General features: G+C 59.0%; 1 long non-coding RNA gene across 1 annotated transcript; it reads left to right on the forward strand.

The window, feature by feature from the left end:
- The first annotated feature begins 1,263 nt into the window (after nucleotides 1–1,263).
- LOC105512194 lies at nucleotides 1,264–3,267 on the forward strand. The gene is made up of 2 exons (XR_001001822.1): nucleotides 1,264–1,302; nucleotides 1,546–3,267. It is a non-coding gene; the product is annotated as an uncharacterized LOC105512194 (long non-coding RNA).
- The last annotated feature ends 4,155 nt before the right edge of the window (nucleotides 3,268–7,422 follow it).

Raw genomic sequence — 7,422 nt, forward strand, 5'->3', positions numbered from 1 at the left:
GCCCCCCTCTCAGATCCTCTGTCCCTTGGAACCCTGGCCTCAGCCTTGACCTTGGCTCCGCCCCAGATCCCACCTCTGCACCCAGCACCTCCCATGTCACCACCAGGGGTCGCCACGCCTCCCGGCCTTGCCCAGCAGGTCAGGGCACAGGGGGGACCCAGAGGCACCCAGCCCTGTAGCCCTTCCACTGGCTGTGAGCTCTGCCTTGCCCTTCCCAGGGGGCTGCCACCACAGCCCCACTCCTGATATGGCAGGAGCTACGTGGGGCTGCCAGGGAGGGAGGCATGGTCTTTGGAGCCCGCCTGCCCAGACCACATTGGTTGTGTCCCTGCAAGACCCCAGGGTCCAGCCTGACCCCAGGGCCCCTGGCTGTGGGGATGCCGGGCAGGCTCAAGCCCTGACTATGGCACCTGAGGCGACACCCTGGGTCCCTGAGCCTCAGTCTTTCCTGGTGTTCCCTGCCCAGCTGACCCTGCCTGGTTGTCACTTGAGGCTACTCAGGGAAGGCTGAGCCTGAGGCGTTCTAGAGGCTGCTCTCACCATCCCTAGTGGGAGCTTTGGGGCGGCTCAGGCCTCTGGACCCGTGGCTTCCACTCCGCTCTGGGGTCGGAGCTCCAGCACTTGAAGCGGGAAGGGGTCCTGGGGCAGCACTGCAGTCGGAATCCCAGCCCTCACTGCACAAAGCTTTACATGGGACCGGGGAGCGCCCGTTGCCCCCCTCACATCTTGTTTCTTGTGAGCACAATGGGAGCACCGTGCTCCTCCCTGCCCTGCTTCCCAGTGGCACTGCACAGAGGTGGGCGGGTCCATGGGGAAACTGAGGCTCGGGCTGGGAATCGGGACCCTCACCTTGCCAGGTTCTGCAGGCCTCTGGGGTTAGCAAAGGTCCCCCAGCCCCACTCTGTGGCCCCTCCTGAGTGGGGGAGATCTGGGCACTGGGAACAGAGCAGAAGCTTTGTCCCAAGGGACCCTTGGGTCCTGGCTGCCCACAGACCCCTGGGGCAGCAAGCTGGTAAGAGATCAGGAGGGCGAGGCCCTGGAGGAGACAGTGCTGTGGATGACTGGGTGCTGATGCCACCCGGAGAGGCAGATGGGGCCCAGCCTGATGCTTCCTGGACCCGCCCCACCCTGCCCGGGCACAGTCCAGGGCTTCCTGCCCTTCGAACTGCACTTGTGATCGGTATTGACGGTGGTGGGATAATCATTAACCACCACCAGGGGCTGGGTCAACGGCTCAAAAGGCCCTGGGCCCAGGGCGTCCCCACTTCCTCCTTGTGCCCCGAGGGCCAGCCCAGCACCCAGGTAAGAGGCTTCCTGAGTGGTAGGACCCCTGCCACACTCCCTGTCCTAGGAGGCTCCTGAGCCCAGGCACCTCTCTGAAGGGTGGCCAATCCTGAGGAAGAAAGGGACCTGGACAGCCATGGGGTGGCCGGCACAAGCTCCTTCCTCTCTGTGCCTCGGTTTCCACTGTGGGATGAGGGGGCCTTAGCATCAGCGCTCAGAGCTGTGGAGCCAGGCTTCCTGATCGGGCCCTGCCACTGCCAGGCCAGGGCACTTGGACACCACACCGCAGGAGGCTGGTCTCGCCCAGGCCTCTGTGGGAAGGGCCGCTAGGCTGAGTGGAGGGCCAGCCACCAACTACAGTGTCTTCCTTCGCAGGCCTGTTCCCCCAGGCAGCAGGATTCCAGCCCAGGGATCCCCCATCCCACCCTGACTGCATCCCAAGAGGGAGGACGGCACTTCGGGAAGGCTGTTGGGGCAGCACAGGCCCTGGGGCCCTGCTCTGTGACCTTGGGCGGCCCCCTCTGTCTCTCTAGGCCTGTATCCACCACTGGCAAAGGGGGCAGGGCCCAAGTCTACTCTAAAAGCTCCCCTTTCTCTCCAGAAGCTTTGGAGTCTCCCAAAATGCCTGCTGGGACTCTGCAGGACTGGCACCTGTCACCGGAACCTGTCTGGGAGGGACGAGAACGTGCTTTGCAAGAGGAAGCTCTGCCTCCCAGAGCCCTGGGCTCACTTAGGGACCCGGCCAGCAGCTGCTTCCTCTCCCACAGCAGAGAGAGACCCAAGGGTCCCAGGGCGGATGCTTCCCACCAGTCCAGGCCAGCGTGCAGGGTGGCCTCATAAGTCCTGATTGATGTATGGACAATGGTTCAGAGAGGTTATGCTACTTGCTCAAGGTCACCCAGCTCCCAGGTCCCTGCTGTCTTCCAGGCCACTGAGGTCCTAAGCGTCCCTCCAGGCGGGCCACTGCTCAAGCCTGTTCCTCACGTTCTGTGGCAGGTTTGTGTAACTATATCTTTTCCAGTTCCTTGTCGTCCCCCTTCCTACACCTCATCATCCACTGTCCCTGTTTGTTTTCTCTGTTCCTTTCCAGTTCTCTACCTGCTTCTCTTATTTTTATTTGAGACAGGGTCTTTCTTTGTCACTGAGGCTGGAGTGCAGTGGCACAATCACAGCTCACTGGAGCCTCGACCTCCCAGGCTCAAGTGATCCCCCGGCCTCGGCCTCTTGAGTAGTTGGGACCACAGGCACGCATCACCACACTGGGCTAATTTTTTATTTTTTGTAGAGATGGGGTCTCACTGTGTTGCCCAGGCTGGTCTTGCACTCCTGGGCTCAGGAGATCCTCCCACCTTGGTCTCCCAAAGTGCTGGGATTCCAGGTGTGCACCACCATCTGCGGCCTTACTCTTTTCTTCCTCTCTCAGCCCCTCTGCCTCACTATCCCTCTTTCTGTGTCCCCCACTATAGCCCCCCACACTTCTTCTCAGTCTCATCTTCAGCTTCCCATACGTGGTCGGGCACTGGGAGATCCCTGGGGATTGACAAGTGCCAGCTGTCCCTTGTGGTCCCTCTGCCCCATGGCTGCAGCAGGGAGGGTGGGCAAAGGGCAGAGGCGACAGTGGCCAGACCTGAAACTGAGACCCAGCTCTGGTTGGGAAAGAAACAAGGAAACAAAATAACTTGGGAACAGAGGGCGTGGGGTCATCAGAGGGGGCAAAGGCTGCCCAGGAGTTGTAAATTGGAGCCGCTCCCGGCTTTATGAGGCCGATTTGGGGTTGAGCCTGGACTTCGCCCAGGAAGGAGTGCTGGCAGCACACGGGGCGCCAGGTGTGGCCCCGGATGATAAGAAGCCTCGGTGAAAAGACCATGGACCTGGGGCCACGAAGACTGGGGCGCCCAGGTGAGCGGGCGTGGGACTCTCTCCAGAGCCCTGCCCAAGGCGGATGCCAAGCAGGGCCCCAGCCTCCAATTGGTTCCCGCCCCCTGTAACAGCAACTCCATGTGGAAGTGCCCGCTGATTCCAGTGGGGCTGCTGTTATCTGGGGCGAGGGCCGGTACCCACGAAGAAGGAGAGGCAGGTGCTGCCCAGCAGACCAGCCAGGACTACCGTGGCGACGCTCCCAGGCCAGATGGTAGCGGGTGGTGGAGGGCTGTCGGTGGGCTGCTGAGACCGAGTGCACAGGGCTCTGACCTATGAATTGACAGCCAGTGCTCTCGTCTCCCCTCTGGCTGCCAATTCCATAGGTCACAGGTATGTTCGCCTCAATGCCAGCCACCAGGACCTGCAGGGGTAGGGGCGGGCTGGGGATGTCCAGCAGTCAGCGGAGACCCTGCGACCCCAGTGCAGCACTCATGGTCCCACCTCCCTCTGTCTCATTCCCCGAGATGAGCCTGAACAGCTTCAGTCCCACCCCTGCCCTGCCTGCCCTGCAGCACCTCTATGCTTTGCCCATGCGATTCCCTTGGGCTGCAACACTCTTCCTAGGTTATTTGCCAGGCTCACTAACCCTTTCAAGCTCCGTCCAAGCATTTGCTGCCTCCAGAAGGCCTTCTTGAAGTTTCTAAGTCCCCACCTGGGCACCCCACGCTGTGCTGCCCCAGAGCACTGCCGTCTCAGAGCCCTGGCGCTGGTTTCTGTTTGTGTCTCGCTCCTCTCCCCATCTGTGAGCTCAGTTCCCAGCCCAGGTGCATACTCAGTAAGTGTTTGCTGAACCGATCCTGAGCCTCCGTCTTGCACCCTGAGGAAGCACCCACCGACACACAGTGTGGCCAAGGGGGGCTGAGTGCTCTGGGCCCAGTGTTTGTGCTGGAGCCCCCCACCCAGGACAGGGGCCCTGAGTCAGCCTCCCCATCTGCTTCCTGCTCTCCCCTCCTTCGCCAGTCTCATCTCCCTGGAGCACAGCCCTGTGGTTGGTGGAGCAGCTTCTCCAGCCCCTGGGATTCCTAAGAGGGCCCAGGACCCCAGCTGCTGGTAGAGGAAGAGCAGCCAACCCAGGACAAGACAGCTGACCCCACCCCTGTCCCACCTCCCACAGCAGCCTCATTTCCACCTATTTCTTTGTGGTTTTTGTTTGTTCGTTTGTTTGTTTTGAGATAGAGTCTTGCTCTGTTGCCCAGGCTGGAATGCAATGATGCGATCTTGGCTCACTGCAACCTCTGCCTCCCGGGTTCAAGTGATTCTCCTGCCTCAGCCTCCCAAATAGCTGGGATTACAGGCATGCACGACCACACTCAGCTAATTTTTGTATTTTTAGTAGAGACTGGGTTTCACCATGTTAGCCTGACTGGTCTCAAACTCCTGACCTCAGATGATCTGCCCACCTCGGCCTCCCAGAGTGCTGGGATTACAGGCATAAGCCACCGTGCCCAGCCCCACCTGTTTCTTATACAACGGGGTTCTGAGGAAATTTTCCTTTTTTTTTTTTTTTCTGAGACAGGGTCTTGCTTGCTTTGTCACCCAGGCTGGAGTGCAGTGGTACAATCACAGCTCACTGCAGTCTCCACCTCCCAGGGCTCACACAGTCCTCCCAACTCAGCCTTCCAAATAGCTGAGACTACAGACATGTGCCACCATACCTGGTAAATTTTTGTATTTTTCATAGAGATTCACCATGTTACCTAGGCTGGTCTCAAATTCCTGGTGTCAAGCAGTCCTCCTGCCTCAGCCCCCGAAACTGCTGGGATTACAGGCATGAGCCACTGTGCCCTGTTGGAATTTTTCATTTGAATAAAAAGGTTTCTGGTACTAAAACATAAAATTTGTGAAGTGGGAAATAGAGACCTAGGAATAAATGTTAAATTGCTTAATAATAGGCGTTGGCTATTGAGCCCTTTCTTTCTGCTGGGCACGCACATCCAGGACCTGGTCCTCCTGGCATCCATCATGAACCTGTTTGGGAGGGGAGGACACAGGCTCAGAGAGGGTGCACATTTGCTGAAGTCACAGAGCAAGTTGGACCTTCTCCTTCTGGGGACTGTAGGCAGCCGGCAAACATCTGGCCCCTAAGACAATGTCTCTCTCCCCTTCCCACAGGCAGCTCTGCTCATGCTGTCCTGGCTGCTCTGAATCCCTGGGCCCCATCAGCCCCTGCCACGGCCCGGCTCAGCAAGCCCTCCCTGCAGACCGGCCCATAACTGTGCAGGCGCTGCTCCCCTCTGCCCGCACCCGACTTTGTGGGCCTCTCCCACAACCCTTATCTCATTCCCTGCAGAGTTAAGGAGCCCTGGGTGCTTATCTAATCCTGTGCTGGTCTCAGACTCCTTGAGGGCAAGGTCCACGACTTACTCATCCTCCCTGGCTGCTTCCCCCACCCACCAGCATAGTAGGTGTTCAGGATACATGGGCTGGATGGTGGGGCCCTGGACTCTAACGCCCTTGGGGCTGTCAGGCCTCAGACCCAGAGCACTGGCTTAGGGTGAAAGGGGTGCAGACAGCAGCCACCCTGCCCTGGGGGTCCTCCTGCATCTGCCTCTGCAGAGCACTGTGATCCCACAAAGGCCTGCCAGGGCTATTGGAGACCTGTTCCAACACATTAGCAAGGCAGATCCAGCACCCTCCCCCTGGCTCCTTGACCCCACTGACCTGTGTTCTTCACCCAGCAGGCCCTGGGCCCATGCACATTTCCCTGGCATGGGCCTCACCTCCAACCCCTCTCAGAACTCCTCAAGACCTGCCTAAGGGTCACTCCCTCCCGGACCCCTGCCTGGCCCCCCGCCCCACCCCCCATTACCCCACTCACTGGTTCCTTGGATGCTCTGTGGCTGTGATGTTAGCGCCCCCATCACACCCCATCACCCACACCGGGCTATTTCCCCCACCAGCCTGAGAGCCCCCAGGAGTGGTGGCCACTGACTTTTTTCCTATAGCCTCAGAGACTCAAACGAGGCACCTAATAAAATGCACACGGAAGGACTGGCCTTGTGCATGAGCAAAGCTGCTTAGGGAGGGAGCCCGGGCACAGTGGGGCGGTTAGCACAGAGCTGGCGGTGGGAGGCCTCAGTAGTATTGTCTTTGTCCCATCGTCCACACCACACGTGTATGAACCGCGACGCTGACAGAGGCCCTGAGAGGTTGTGCAGATTGACTGTACACCAACTTCAGAGAGGGCCCAGGCGGGGAGGAGGAAAGCCTCCCTGGGAGAGGTGGGTGTGAGGTCGGCGTTTGTTGAGGTGAACCCCAGAAAGAGGTCGTGAGCACTGGAGGAGGAAGATGCCAGGGGCAAAAATGCAGGAAGGGGACCGAGGCGAGGCGCGGGGCAGGCGAGGACAGCTTCGTCTTCTGCAAGACTTACTCCCGGTGGCTACCACCAGGGGGCGCCCCGGGCACCCCTCCCAAGCGGGGCGGGGCCAACCCTCCACACCGCGCTGCTCCTAAGGCCTGGGGGAGCAGCCCCTGGGTCCGCCTTCCCCGGGCCGTCTAGAACTGCGTCTGGCCGGGCCGGGACGCTGTCCTGGGCCGAGGGCACAGCCTGGGTGCCAGCGTTCTACACACGGTTGCAGATCCCAGGCGCGCACTGCCTTCCCCAAGGTGGCCCTGGTGGGACTCTTCCCGCTATGGTGTGTATAAAACATCACTGTATCATGTATATTCATAGAATTTACAATGAGTCCCCATGTAACCTTGCAGAGCCCCCAGATGTGCCCTTCCAGGTCCCCCCGCACATGGTCAGCACAGTTCTGAGTGTTATGGTAATCACTTCCTCTCCTTTCTCTGGGATTTACTACCCTGTACACTGCCCCAAACAGTCTGGGAGCATTTTGTCTGGATTTGTTATTCATGTAAATGGAATCACGGTGCCGTGTCTGAGTCTCATGCAGTTGGTGGAGCCGAAGCTTCTTCACTCTTGTTCACTGCTGTATAGTGAAGAGAACACTTGGGGTTGTTATGAGCGCTGTTATTATGAGCACTGCTGGGGTTATAATGAGTATTGCAACGCACAGATTAAACTGCAGAGTGCTTCTCCAGTAGGGACTGCCAGGCCATGGAGTGGCGGACCTAACAGTGGACCAGGGCACATGGTGCCTAATAAAGGATAGCTGGGTACAGGCCTTTCTTGATTTTTTTTTTCCTCTTTTTTGTTTTTTTTGAGACAGAGTCTCACTCTGTTGCCCAGGCTGGAGTGCAGTGGCTCGATCTCGG

The sequence above is a fragment of the Colobus angolensis genome, unplaced genomic scaffold, assembly GCF_000951035.1.
Source record: "Colobus angolensis palliatus isolate OR3802 unplaced genomic scaffold, Cang.pa_1.0 Scaffold21, whole genome shotgun sequence".
Classification (NCBI taxonomy): Eukaryota; Metazoa; Chordata; class Mammalia; order Primates; family Cercopithecidae; genus Colobus; species Colobus angolensis.